General features: G+C 36.6%; 1 protein-coding gene across 3 annotated transcripts in view; it reads right to left on the reverse strand.

Moving 5' to 3' along the window:
* Positions 1-16341, reverse strand: part of LOC149785530 (uncharacterized) — a 34553-nt gene that overhangs the window by 12886 nt on the left and 5326 nt on the right. Inside the window, exon 1 of one of the 3 annotated variants that reach the window (XM_089979336.1) lies at positions 15947-15982. The exons of 1 other annotated variant lie outside the window; for it this stretch is intronic. The gene's annotated coding sequence lies outside the window, so the exon portion shown is untranslated. Of the gene's footprint in view, positions 1-6575; positions 6728-15946; positions 15983-16341 lie in introns of those variants that run through there. One more of the 3 variants, XM_089979335.1, reaches the window with a different exon arrangement.

Genomic DNA, 16341 nt, shown 5'->3' on the forward strand with positions numbered 1-16341 from the left:
AATGATATGAAGTTTTCTGGTCAAAACCCCATGCTGACATGACGTTCCGTTTTCGAGGAATAACAATAAAAATATTTTCACCACGGCTGCCATGGTGGCCATACCGGATATCAGATTTGCTTTTTTTTCATTGAGGACCAACTAGACATTAAATAGGGTCTTCTGCAAAAAGTCACATAGGAGAAGTAGCCATAACATAATTTTCCAGATGGTCATAAAGGCGGCCATTTTGGGAGTCAGATTGATTTTGATGTACGCCCAACTAGACTTCATTACGAATCTTTCAGTGAAACTCCGATGCTGATATGACTATTCAGTGATAGCATGATTTACCAAGATGGCCATTGTGGCGACCATACTGAATTTCTAAGCGGCACAATTTTCAATTAGGACCAACTAGAACGTAAAAGAAGTTTTCTGGTGAAAACCGCACGTCAATACGCCGTTCTGTTTAGGAGTAACGATAACAAAATGTTCAAGATGGCTTCCATGTTGGCTCAATTGATCGTCAGCTCAGCACCATTTTCATTTGCAACCAACTAGATATCATAAAAAGTCTCTAAGTGAAAACCCCATGCTGATGTGACCTATTCAGGGGAAGAAGCAATAACAATACTTTGGAGCTGTCCAATGTGGCAGCCACACTAGAAATCAGATCGGATTTACTTGCATTTAAGACCAACTAAACATCATAAGAAGTCTTTAAGTGAAAACCCAACTTTAATATGACTATCTATTCAGAAGTAGTAACGATAAGATGACCATTCTGATGGGCATATTGTAAGTCCGAGCGGCACAATTTTCAACTAAGACCAACTAAGTCACACGATGTGTGTCCAATGTTTCATGGCAATCTTAGAAGTAGTTTAGGAGGGACAGCGATAACAAAACTGTGATAACGGACGGATGGACGACTTATGACAGATTATTATATAAACTGTTCTGGTCTATGTTATGTAGTAGCCAAAATGACAAAATCTGAGAGAGATTTCAATAATAATAATAATAATAATAACAATAATGGAATTCTTACTATACTTGTTGTTATTTCACCGTATTAAAGGCTTCTACAAAGGAATAAAATAGTATAGCTCCAATCAACCATCTCAAAATTACGGTCCGTACATCTTTAATCCAGACAAAGCTAAGCAAGTAACGACACTAATATCACGTATTCGTGAATTCTTAACCCGCAGGCGAACAGCTTATGACACAGCAATAAAGTAACATTTCTCTCTGCATGACGGCACATCAAAAGTTTCATGTGAGAGTGAAAAAGATAGAGAGTTAATGTTTTTAAATCACCATCATCATCATCTCTCTCTCTCCAATACATACATACATACATACATACATACATACATACATACATACATACATACATACATACATTCATGTACATACATATTCGAGAGTAAGATGTTTTATTAATTTTATAAGCATGTGATATTTATTTATACTTTCGTCCGTTTATCCGTATATAACATTCACACACACACACACACACACACACACACACACACACACATACACACACTTGGTAAAAAAAAAAACCTTGCATGGATGTGACGTCTGTTTCAGTAATCACGAATTTAATTTATCTTGAATGAAGAAATACATGTACACTGAAACCTCTATAAACGACTGGCAGTAGACCACACAATTGTGTCCTATGTGGTTAGGTGCATGCATGCAAGTGAAATGTACATGTAAAATAAGAAATCAATTATTATCTTTTATGAACTGGCGCGAAATTTACAAAACCTTTCACCGCTCCGGCAGCCTAGTGGTTAGAACGTCCGCCTCAGATGCGACAGGTCGCGGGTTCGAACCCGACAGAGTCATAACAAAGACTCATACAAATGGTACTAAAAGCTGCGTCGCTTGGCGCTCAGCAATTAAGAGGTTAGTATTAGGATTAGTCAGCCTGGTGTCAGTATAATGTGACTGGGTGGGGCATCATGATCCATGTCTGTGGCATGATGCCTCAGTGCTACACATCACTATAAACTTCCACACTGTAGACATCGTAGCGATATGACAGAATTTTTTTAAAGCCACGTTAAAAAATCCAAATCAAATTATTTTCACGCTAAGTTTCAGACTCGGCTCACTACTCTGACGTCTTATTGACTAATGTCTAAGTACTGACCAATCCGGTTTTAGAATTTCCGACTAAAATCTTAGTCTAAGCAGGAAAATGTTAAATAGTTTCATTATCCTGTGGCCAGGAGTTGCTTTTATGGAAGGGTCGGCTAAGACATGTATCACTGTATATGTGTTCCTCTGAGAAATCCTACCTGTGTCCTTTGTATCACGTTCAAATTTTAATACTTTTGCACTTCATTCGTTATTGCATGAAACAAAGCCTCAGTGGCTCAATGGCTAACGTGCATGACTCCAAAAGGGCGCGGTTTCGAATCCTGCCCATACCAGACTTTATTCCGCTTGCCTCGGAGACAAGATAACTACGAGATTAGTGTGCCTGACTTGTGACCGAAAAGTACGGTTTGGAATCGAGCCACATGATCAGCCTGGGACGGCTACTATGATTATCATTGAGCAAGGCACTTCACTACAAGTGCCTCTGTACTAAATGGTTTGCATGTTTTAATGAACGATAAAACATGAAACCAAAGAATTCCGCTGGCCTTGGCACACTACACACTTTTAAAATATTGACTGTTACGACTCTGTAGTCATATATTAAGTATGAGAAAGAAGCAAAACCAACAAGTTGTGTAAAAACTTTACAAATAAATTAATTATCAAAGTCATCAATGAAAATTTAAGAGAATCTGACAAAACAATGAACTGAATCCAATTTAGTCCTAACACTTTTACTCAGGTACAAAAGAATAGAATGTTCCGAATGAATTCCAGATCATCGAATGTGCCGGTCTGCCAAAAGTCCTGATGCAAAACAATGGCATTTGCCAGAACTTCGCTGAATAAATTCACACTAGTCCCAGAATAATATTTTAGTATTATATGCACTTTGTAATTCCAATGAATATTACAAACAAACGTGTCCTCTTAAATTGTATCTAACTACAACATTAAATACATATGCAGACTGATGTTAAAACAATAACACATGAAATAAAAATCCGAAATAGGAATGAATTGCTAAGTTCTCCAATTATATACATCTCGAAAAGTGTATATGACAACTATATGTCGCAATATACCACACGTGACAGGCATTACTACTCAATCTAATATTTCACAATACCTACCGATCTGGTCTACGTCTTAAAATAGCCCACCCGATCGACCCATTCAATGGGAATAACGTAATTCTTCTAAGAATCCACCTGACCTCACTTGTTAATGAGAAATCGCTCCAAACTTGTCAACAGGTTCAATATAACGGGTAAATTTAACTTGTAAACATTTATTTATATCTCATGATTGATAAGTAGAATCTACACGACAAAAATTAGCTATATCACATCTGGTGTATAGAGGTTCACTGCAATTTACAGTCATGAACAAAAATTAGCTATATCACATCTGGTGTATAGAGGTTCACTGCAATTTACAGTCATGAACAAAAATTAGCTATATCACATCTGGTGTATAGAGGTTCACTGCAATTTACAGTCATGAACAAAAATTAGCTATATCACATCTGGTGTATAGAGGTTCACTGCAATTTACAGTCATGAACAAAAATTAGCTATATCACATCTGGTTTATAGAGGTTCACTGCAATTTACAGTCATGAACAAAAATTACACACAATAAAGATACAGTCATGTACCAAAGTTTATACATAACATCATGTACGACAAAAGCATAAAAGCAACACATTCCGCTTGTATTGGCATACTATAGGCTTTTATATGATACACAGCAAAACATCAAACCAAACCACCCCGCTTGCCTTGTTACCCTGAAAACATCAAACCGAACAAGCCCGCTTGCCTCGGCCCACTATAAAACCATTCTTCTTGCCTTGGAACGCCATAAAATTTCATACTTTAAGGTACCATCAAACATTAGTCCCCCAACCCCAGATTGTTATAAGAAAAAGCTTTCATTGCCAGGTGATCCTCGCGTATCCATCCCAATGCTTCTCAATGTAATTGTCAAACCCTGTAACAGTTAAATTATCTTACATATGTTCCACTTTAGCAACCAAACTCTGCATTATACGTTGATGTTCCCGCCTCCATTAACGTACACTGATAGCGACATTGATATAAGTATTAGTAATGACATCGGCAACAATGGTTTGGAGTTGGTGGTAAAAATCTGTAACGGCATAAAACATGCACTAGTGAGCTTTCTTAATCCATGTAAACTATTTTCTGGAGAACAGGGTCGCAGCAGAGTGAAATCGCGACTAAATATGTTATAAATGTCAGTATTATTATTATCATCATTATTATTATTATTATTATTATTATTATTATTATTATTATTATTATTATTGGTGGTGGTGGTGTGACCATGTTTCTACAAAAGAGTCTGTAAACCCACCACTTCACTGCTAACACGTTTTATTTCTCACAGGTGATCTGCACCCTTTTTATAGTACTCCCCCTCTCTCTCAGAGGAAATGGTGCAAAAGAAGTAAAAAGAAAGGGTGAGTGTGGCTGGTAGTTCAAGCGTTTAATCAAGCATCGATTCAAGTTTTTATACTTGAAAATGGGCAAGAAATGATATAATAACTGTAATCCATCGATTGGTTTTTGGTTTCTTACTCACCACAATACTAACGTTGTTGAAATATAACACATTCATGGTGAGGGGACGGGGAAAGAAACCATGTAGGGATTGCGGAGGGCACCACACTGTCGCTGGATCATATATCAACAGATGTTATGTGCATGTTGTACCTTCAAATATATCTACCACTACTACCACCACTCCATCACTGCCAGAAATACTTCCCCAACCCCACTCCCACAGCCTCCCAAAGATAAATACGTTAATCACATCGGCACTACTTTCAAGGTGTTGATGTGTCGTAAAACCCACCTATACATAAAGCTGACAACTGCACTAGCTCTCTAAAGGATCACGTAAGCACATAACTGTCGTTCGCTTCCGAGATATGCTGCGTTATTTACGTGAAAGGCAATGTCCCCGTAATTTAGCTTTTCTAAATCCACAAATAAGGAGGAAAATTAATGTGCACAAATTTCAGCTACTGAAGTGAATTCTATGCAACGGTGACTGACTCCCAAAAAAAATCACACAAGCAATAATAACAGGCTAAAATAGTTCTGACTGAAAACATAATAAGGGTTCGGATCTGAACACGCAAAAAGATAAAATACGTTCAGAGTCTCTCTCTCTCTCTCTCTCTCACACATACACACACACACACACACAACATGACTTACATTGGTGACTACTAACCAAGGGGTATGAGTGACCTTGATCTCTGATCATTGATCTTGATCTTTGATCAAGATGTGCCGTTTTAAATTAAACTTGCCGTTCAGAAACCATTTTTTTAAAAACAATTATACTTACAAAAGCCATTATTTCCTTATTATATTTACCATCAAACTGGCCTCTGACCTTAAGACTACAAAGGCTATAGGTTTCTTTGTTATGGTATGTGCAGGCAAACCACATTTCGTCAAGGATCTTAGTCAGACCAAAAGTCTTTGTACAAAGTCCATTTTTTTCGAGTTAACGTTAAATTAAATATAGTCTTGCTTTCAAGTTCCACACCTGCGGATGACACAATAAAGCCCGGACAACGCTTTATGGAAGTAAAATTTATTTTGTGTGAGATTGACCATGGGGTTAATGTTGGAAATATCCAGCCTTTATTAACATGTATCTCCGCAATTATTTATGATAAGGTCAAAACATAAGTCACGGCTGCATGCACAAGGGACATTTTAACGCAATAATATTTCGCCATGCTGGTTCGAGATTATGTTGTTGGCTTAAATATGCATGATGACCCGTCCGATTCTAGCTCTACTTTCGTACGTTTTGTGAAATTTTCAAAGTGATTAATATTTTGAAAAACGGATTGGTTATGGTTATCTTTTACTCCAATAATAATAATAATAATAATAATAAGAAGAAGAAGAAGAAGAACATCAACAATAACAATAACAATAATAATAATGTTATTATTATTATTATATGGGCTATTCATGTTAGTTCATTTACTACAGAACTGCTTCCAGTATACTTCCGTGTGGGTTCCTTGCGCAAATGATATTTGTGAAATATGCACATTTTCATGCTTTTGCAGAGATCGAGGTTTGTTGGTTGGTGTGGTTGTAAAAGGGTGAAATAAAATTTAGCTAGAACGGGGTTGCTGTACGAATGTTTGTACTTTTGATCCCATTCTCTGAGAAGCACGAGAATGTATACATCATGATGATATTGATGTGCCTGTCATCAGACACGTAGCAAATTTATATGTGCACTTGATTATGTGCGTTTCGAACAAGTAACTGTTATGAAAATTCTGGAATGCTACCAAAACAATGACAATGATATAATTTAACTAACTGGAGTCTGACTTTCACTTCTGTACTTACAGTTCTTAACTGTGTCACTTAATAATCTAATAATCTCTAGCCATTACTTACCACTAATCAGCTAAGCTTCTGTGGGAAGAAGAATACAAAGTAATATCCTTTCAACCAACTCTCCAATCATTTGATCATAACACTGATAAATAAAACCTCGTTTTGCATAATAAAATTTAAACCTTCAACACTGTCGGTAGACCTTTCCTTGAGATGTCGCTTCGGTCGATTTATGGAGTAAAAAACGCAAGCTCTACCTCTCTACTCAAACTGGCTGTCTGTTTTGATCTATATCAATCTTGATTATGCGTTTCTGCGTGATTTATGTGGAAATGTATTCCTTCCCTGAGGCCAAATGCACGATTACATAGATTTTAATGAGACAGTCCTGCCATTTTATATCCCCAAAGCAAAGATGTCTCGGCTGGTTGCGAATATTAATATGCCAATAAATCAGCAGTCTATTGTGTTTTGGTTGCTATGGTGAAATATGAAATGGAGTTATCAGTTCAGCAGGTCAAAGTTGCACGCATGCATATAGTTTAGAGGCAAATCTATCGTCAAATTAGTATATCGTCATATGTCAGACAGACTCTAACATTTGCAGATGTCTATGACCCCGGAACCCTAACTATTGCTGGGACAAGTGTGAAGAAATTACGTAATCGGACATTAATGTCTGATATACATATCGTGATAAATTCAAATTGTTATAAATGTAACATTTCAAAACAGGCTTCATAAAATGTTTAGTATATACTCAAAATTAAAACTAATTCATGTAGATTTTCAGAATGAAAAAAAAGCATTTTAAATGACGTCTTATGCCGATTGGGAGCGGTTATCTCTACAGTAGCAAAAGGTCACTCACATACACAGATAATAAAAATCCACTTGTCTGCCTGCATTTATAGTTGTACGAAGACAGATTCTGACTTTGGAAGGTATGTCCTTAATGTATCTCTAACTTATGAATTCAACGTACAAGAGGTAAATTAAAACGTGTATACTTACACTGAAATAATTTTTTTTGGTTCCAGAGTAAAATCTGTAGTTTATGTTAATCTTTGTGAAAAAGTAAGGTGCCTTAGTTCAAAACAGTAACGGACGAAAATGAAAAAGTACTACCAGCACTCTGATAGCCAATATGCACAACCATTATTATCAATCATTTTCAAAATGTCATTTGGGAATACCAGAACATTAAAGATCAAAATTTAAAATCACCGGACCAGCAATACATGGGTCTATTTTTGAAAATCATTAAAACAACTAGATTACTCAGACGTGAAGTGCGCGTAAACAGAGCGCCTCCGAAACTAAAGATATGACAACGGACGTTCTCCAAAAAGCATGAGCAATATTACGTTTTCCTAAAACAGGTGTTAACACACTTTAACGAAGAATTTTACTTAGTTTAAATTATAAACAAGGCATACATTAGCATGACCATAGCAAGACATGAAATAAAAAAGGTAGTGGGGACAAGTGTTTGAAACTATTTTGTTACTCTTAACATACAGACGTGTTCTCAGAGCTGGTCGGCGTATGGATAATATTAAAAACTGGATAGCAAATAGCCAGATATCAGATTCGCTTATTTAGCGACTATGGCCTAGAGTTAGTATGAATGAGGAACATCGATGTGTGCCGAACGAATTAATTCACTTTCAGATTTACGAAATCTGCATTTCCATTTGCTACTTCAAGTGTCACCAGAACACGACTCCTAAGCGGCCACTGTCAGATCTTCACGTAGGACTGTGGAGATCTGATTTGAATAAGATTGATGTACATTTAATTTGTATTATGTTTTGGCTTTTGTCCATGATTATATATGTATATTTAATTTGTAATGTGTGATTGACCTTTTTCCAAACCTCAGGATAGGAGTTTGATCCTACCAATGTCTTGTTTGATTTTTTTTTTAAAACAATGTATTACATAGCTAATTTTTGTTTATAATTGTACATTATATATTACAATCATAAACAAAAAATTAGCTATGTAATATATTGTTGTAAATTTGTATTATTATAGAATAGACCGATCTGGTGTCCTGGTGGTCACAGCGTCCGCCTCGGATGCGGGTGGTCGTGGGTTCCATCCCCGGCCAAGACATATCAAAGACTTATAAAAATGGTACTAACAGCTGCTTCGCTTGGTGATCAGCATTAAGAGGTCAGTGTTAGGACTGGTCGGCCTGGTGTCAGGATAATGTGACTGGGTGGGACATCATGCTACATGTCTGCGGCATGATGTCCCAGTGCTAGACATCACTAAAAGTTGCCACACTGTAGACATCGTAGCGATATGACTGAAAAATTGTTAAAGATACGTTAAAAATCCAAATTAAACACACACGCACACACACACACACACACACACACACACACACACACACACACACACACACATTATATATTAAATTATTAGTTGTAGGTAAACATGTTTACTAGACATCACTAAAAGTTGCCACACTGTAGACATCGTAGCGATATGACTGAAATTTTTTTAAAGATACGTTAAAAATCCAAATTAAACACACACGCAGACACACACACACACATTATATATTAAATTATTATTTGTTGTAGGTAAACATGTTTACTTGGATTCCAGTTCAGGATATTGGTTATCCCCTCGGTAATTCTTGGTGTACCTGGTGTTTGACAGGTTCTTAACTAAAGTTTTATTAATAGACAAGATCTTTTTGACAACTTAGAATATTCTAGAAATGAACTTTTGACCGCATCCTGGTCCTCATATTGTGACTTAGGTTTTTATATAAGGAAGAAAGTAACAAATTTGTTATTCCTATTTTAGCATCAGTCTTTAGAGGATTTTTGCTGCGTTCAGTTAAATTTGAGGGAATTTATTTATTTAAATTATTGCCTGGAATGACAAAGTGATCAAAAATACGTTCGGGCTAAATCACTATCTTTGGATTACTGTGAAATCATTTAGAGACATTTGGATTATATCATTGTGATACATCAAGACTGTTAGCACATCAACAATATTCCAGACTATTGGTATATCAGCACCTTCAAGATTGGAATTCATTCGGAACACCACTGGAATTCATTCAGAATACTCTATATTTTTGAACATGTGAAAGAACTTTTACACAATACCTCAAGTTCCTTTTACATTTTTACTTTTGTATTCAAGGGAAATTCATTACATGCATTCGTTGAATTTAACAAAACGTGTAGGTTTTCGATTTTTCTGATATTTAGTTTATGATCATTGAGTCGCAACAATACTACAATAGTGGGTTTGAAAATTATCAAATCAGATTGATTTAAAATAATGTGTGCGGGAGCTCTACTGACATGTTGATGTCCTTCTGGACAAGACACGTGGTCTGCTATAATGCAGGTAATTTTTACGGTCGTGCAGACATACACGAGCTGTATTTCTGAAACAGAAGTCTGCGGTTCGACAATTGCCTCAGGACATTTTTTTTCTATATAAAATAGGAACTACCTCACTGTCCACAAACAGGCAAATATATATAAAGCATCATATATACTCCGTGATCTAATTAAGCTCCCGTTGAAAACGAGGCATACAAAAAAAAAAGTTATATATATTTGCTTTGCGCGGCTGACGCACAATGGTCGCATTTCAGTCACTATGTGTATGCAATAAATTCACTAAGATTTGTCAGAATGGATAAGGAACAAGAAAGCTAAATTATTAATATTAAAAAAACGTCACATGAATCTTTTATGCTGTGAAAGCTTTGCTAACTACGCCAATATATCACGGAGACATACTATCAAAACAATAGAACAACATTCACTGGTTTCAAAACAATATAACAACATTCACTGGTTTCAAAACAATATAACAACATTCACTGGTTTCAAAACAATATAACAACATTCACTGGTTTCAAAACAATATAACAACATTCACTGGTTTCAAAACAATATAACAACATTCACTGGTTTAAATAATGTCTGCTAAATATGAAGGCTATCAAAAGCATACCGAAAATAAATTTGTTATATCCGTAAAAAGATCCGTATAAAATACTGGATCACAGAGGCACCATAAATACAACTGAGCGAAACTAGGGACTAGATCAAACATGTCAAAATAGCTAAAATAGAGAAGAAACTGTATGCTAACATGTAAATCGTTTTACAGTATTGTGGACATAATGAATACAATGATTGAAGAAATTATTACTTTGAAATAAAAATAAAAAGTTTTTCAAATGTTTATCACAGATAAACAGATAAGAAAAGTGAAAAATGTTCTTGTACAGAATGTTTGAATTTGATCAACATAAGTGAAAAATTGTCAGAGAACAAAATATCAATTCACAACGTAAAAAATTAGAAAGATATGATACGCGAACAGGGTCCTATGGTAAAATCGAATTAAAAGTAACCACACCAATTAAAAGTATTCACATAAAATTAAAGTATCCACACCAATTAAAAGTATTCACATAAAATTAAAGTATCCACACCAATTAAAAGTATTCACACCAAATTAAAGTATCCACACCAATTAAAAGTATTCACGCCAAATTAAAGTATCCACACCAATTAAAAGTATTCACACCAAATTAAAGTATCCACACCAATTAAAAGTATTCACACCAATTAAACGTATTCACATCAAATTAAAGTATCAACACCAACTAAAATCTCAGTATGCTACTTGCTGTGAACTTTGAAAGTATTTTCGTGTCAGATTGACTGAGGCAAAGTGCACTTCTGAGATCAATATATTATCCTGTCAGTTGGGACATATGCCGAAGGTATGAAACATGTACAAAACTAGTGCGGCAAAATCTAGGACAATTAAAACTGCCAAACACGCTCAATCAGTGTTCTGTTTGTATGGTAAATCAACGCTGTTTACAGAGGCATCGAATGTGTTAAGGTATTTAACTATGCGCTGGGTAAAGTTGCGAAACTAGTGTACGAAACCATAAGATCAAAAGTGCCAAACCCATGGTATTCAGAAAGGTAGAGAGATGAAAAGCAAAAAGCACTTAAATTCAATAGTTACGTATGTCATACAAAATAATTGAAAACAAAATAAGAGACAGCGAAGCAACGACACAAAAGTAGCACAACCATAACTAGTAAACAAGGAAGTAAAGAAGTCTACCGCATAACGAATACAGTTTGATTTTTAAATATCCACAATAATGTCATTCTTCATTCATAACTTTTCCTGATTATCTGGACACATAAAAAATATCCAGACGAAGAGATAACTATCATACCGAACAACTACGAGAAATGTGCAAGGTTCGAAAAGGATTTTCTAGTTGGTTGGTTCATGTCAAATTGAAAAAAAAAACATTACAGTTAAAGAGAAATTTAGGTTTGTAGCCATGCCGTTTCTTGGGACAATGTACATAAAAGACGTATAAAAATCTAAATTTACATCACAAATTTAATTATTGACACTTAATGAAGCAGTTTTAAAAATGCAATCTAAATATTCCAGGAAAAATATTTAAAAATGCAATCTAAATATTCCAGGAAAAATATTTAAAAATGCAATCTAAATATTCCAGGAAAAATATTTGTCCATACGAATTAATGGATATTTTTGAAGATTTAATGAAACATCTAAACCATCAAGAATTAATGGACAGCTTTGAAGATTTAATGAAACATCTATACCATCAAGAATTAATGGATAGCTTTGAAGATTTAATGAGACATCTATACCATCAAGAATTAATGGATAGCTTTGAAGACTTAATGAAACATCTATACCATCAAGAATTAATGGATAGCTTTGAAGATTTAATGAGACATCTATACCATCAAGAATTAATGGATAGCTTTGAAGATTTAATGAAACATCTATACCATCAACAAAAACGTTTTAATCACTTAATGATTCAAACATATCAAATGGCAATTACCAGTGTGTACATGATGGCATGGACCGTTTCAGCCAGAAATGTGTGTGTGTGTGTGTGTGTGTGTGTGTGTGTGTGTGTGTGTGTGTGTGTAAGAGAGAGAGAGAGAGAGAGAGAGAGAGAGAGATTAGGATTTTTAACGTAGCTTTAACAATTGTTCAGTCATGCAGTGTGGTAGTTTATAGTGATGCCTAGCACCTGGGCATCATGCCGCAGACATGAAGCATGATGTCCCACCCAGTCACATTATCCTGACACCAGGCCAACCAGTCCTAACACTGACATCTTAATGCTGAGCGCTAAGCGAGGCAGCTGTTAATACCATTTCTGTATGGTCTTTTTTTATATGACTCGGCCGGAGATCGAACCCACGACCTCCCGCATCAGTGGCGGACGTTCTAATCACTAGGCCACCGGAGCGGTCAACCATAAATACTTTGAGACTTATATAACTAATATGTAAAGATACATTGATGTTAACTTTAGGAATTTGTGTGTAAATATTTTTTATTATAAAACTATCCTGTAAATCGATTGTAAACTGACTAAAAGGCTAGAAATTCCTAACTTGAAGAGTTTGTTTCAATAGTCAATATCAATGGTGGATCAACTTTTAAACCTCACTGACTTTTCAAATCACATTTTAGGCAACGGTAAGAGCAGAGCCTAACAATGATGTCGCCGTTCCCAAGCTCAGGTGGGAAAAGAGAAGGCTTGCTCGTGGTGTTAGTACCTACCACCGTATAAAAAGTCACGGTACCAGGAAAAGCCCAGAAAAGAAAATTCACTCGATCAACCGAAACAAACCCAAGGAAAGCTTATGAAGCAGGCGAGCCAAACACGAGATGGAGCAGACATGCCGACAAATCTTCTCTCTGCTACTGTTATAATGATTGGGACATGGAATGCGAGAACACTGTACGAGACACGGAAAACGGCACAAATTGCCAAAGATGTGGACAGGTGCAGGTTGGAATTTCTAGGACTGAGTGAAGTTCGATGGACAACATCAGCCAAATCATCTTGGTATCAGGACATCTTCTTTACTCACCACCGCCCAAAGAGGCCGATGACCTAAGGAATGGAGTGGGGCTGATGTTAAGCAAGAAAGCAAAAAGAAGCTTGATGGAGTGAGAACCAGTTACCGAGAGGATTTGGACAGCCAAATTCCAGAAGACAAGCACTGTGCATTGCTAAGCTCCAACGAGCCTTGCAGACTAGGAAGCGAAGGAAGAGTTTATCAGCAACTGTATATGAGTGTTTGACGGAGTACCAAAGACATGAATGCAAACGCGGGCAGCTCAGCGATAACATCGGCCGGGAACATATTATGGGTAAAGTCAGCATACGAGAGATGAATGCCAATGGTGAGATCTTTGGTGACCATTGTGGGCTGAAGGACATTATGACTGGCATGATAGTTGTCCCTTATCACATGATCCGCACGGTTACATGGAAATCCTCAGAATCAGCAAGAGAGGCTCCGATTGACCACCGTGCTATCTCCCGCAGACGGAGGAGGATTCTGATGAAAGTGAGAGCCTGTAGAGGAGCAGGCGCTGGTTCAAACACTGCGCTGGTTATGGCAAAACTGAATGCCAGAATCAGCAGCATAAAGAAGACTCGACTGCAGAAACACCCATGATATGACACATTCAGGCTCATGACTACTGAGAGACAACAGAAGTTCACCATTTCCTCTCCAACAAAGACACGACCTGTCACGTCATATACAACACATACCTGACTCCTTCTTACTCTCTTGACACTAGCGTCAGGCATGGATGCTTACTTCCACCAATGATCTTCTCACTAGTGATAGTCTGTGATGAAGATGGCAATGAACCATCCACGACGAATACAGCGGACCTTGAGACTCCAAAACTGGAAGACATGGACTTTGCAGATGACACTGGACTATTGTCACACACTCTATAATATGCAATTAAAGACAGAAAGCCTGCAAACCGTAGCCTAACTACCTCTCTGGAGATCAATGCTGAAAAGGCAAAATACCTGTACGTCAATAAAACCCAGGATGCAACCATCCTCTTAAAGGGACACGAAAGGGACACGCCACTAAGAATGTAGACAATTTCACATACTTTGGTAGCATTGTGAACAAGTCGAAGGAAAAAATGAGGACGTCAAAGTCAGGATTGCAAAGGCACGCAATGCCTTTACCACTCTCAGACCAGTCTGGAAGAATGATAGCATCACCTGAAAACTATCCAACGTCAAATCAGTTGTGTTCAATGGGGAAGAGACCTGGCGACAAAGAACATAGACCATAAGCTGCAGGTCTTCGTCAAAATTTGTCTCTAAAACATCCTGCGCATTAGATGGCCAAATCGAATCCACAACCAGGTGTTATGGCTGAGAATGCAACATAAATCTACTTTTGAAACCATTAAAGCACGTAAGTATAGATGGATTAGATACGTACCCTGCAGAGATACTAGGCCAACAACGCTCGCCATGCCCTGGAGTGGAACTCTTAAGCCAAAATCAGAAAAGGACAACAAGCCATGACATGGCGATGAAACCTGGACACATCTTAACGACAATCAGCATGTCCTGGAGAGAAGAAAAACAGATGGCACAAGACGGTGACAATGGGAGAGCTGCAGTAAAATCCTATGTTTCAGAGGGAACAAAGACGAATGATAATGAAAATCAGCGCCTAATATTGCACAGTAAATTGTACTGATAATATTTCTCGTTTCACTCGACATCTGGCTGCAGACAAATCTATGCTATTCATTAGCCAAAAAAGTTAAAACATTTAAATAATCGGATTTTACCAAGTCATTGCTTCGCGGCTATAAGATACGGATAAGGTTTTATCTCGTTGCTGCGATTATACATATACGACATCAGCGTCATTTGGTTGATCCCTCATTGTAAGCTTCAGCATCATTTCTTATTGGTTAGCGCTCTGCAAGTGTGCCGAAGGCACAATGTTAAGGAACGCGGATATGATTCACGTGTATTATTTCATTCGCGTAGTGTGATCTCAGCAGCTTTTGATTTGGTGTACTTTGTTCTTTTTCTAATATCCAGGGCTAGCTTGCTTAAAAATATCTTACCAATGTTCCCCCCCCCCCATAAGACCACCAAACACACTATAAGGGGATCTGCTGCTTTTTGTGAAATAACATTTTTCATGTTCTTTGCTAATCTCAGATATATCTGCCTTTCTGTCTTGTTCACCTTCCATATATTTACAATAAAATGTGGGGCCTTAACAGAACATGATATTCTGATATGTGTTGGCTGTCATCTTTCGATATGATTTTAAATAGTGAAGCCTTTTAAATCTAATTTTGTAAATAAACTAAATGGATTCCAAGACAGGTTCAAAGTGTGAAGAGATGGACATTACTGAATTTTACAGAACAACTACGACTATAAACCTTACCATAATTATATCTGCTTTACAACAAAATATCAAATTTAAGTGATACGGCTTTCAAAATACTTTTCGATTCATCTATTGAGTTTTACAAAAAATTTTACAAACCCTGAAGGTCATGATTCAGACGCTGATCATTTCATTCCAAACACCTCTTTTGACCAATCTGATCCTGTAAAGCAGTGAAACATTACCGCACTAAGTGTAACAAAGTAATGATGCAATATTGACGAAATATCAATCACAGAAAAATTCCATCATTCAAGATAGTTAACTTCATCATTTTGATAACAGTCTCTCTCTCACCACCGTCAGCTTCATCACATAGATAAAGACTCCTGTAATAGCAAATATTCTAACAAGTGGGATTAAAGGGATACAGTCATCAACACAATCAATCAGCACACAACATACTTTTCTGATACTATACTATTAGTATATTTTCTGATATTTTAATTCCTCATTATTCTTGTTACCTTTAAACGTGATATCTAAAACGTTAT

This window comes from Sinohyriopsis cumingii, chromosome 13 (genome assembly GCF_028554795.1).
Source record: "Sinohyriopsis cumingii isolate HCF-2022 chromosome 13, ASM2855479v2, whole genome shotgun sequence".
Classification (NCBI taxonomy): Eukaryota; Metazoa; Mollusca; class Bivalvia; order Unionida; family Unionidae; genus Sinohyriopsis; species Sinohyriopsis cumingii.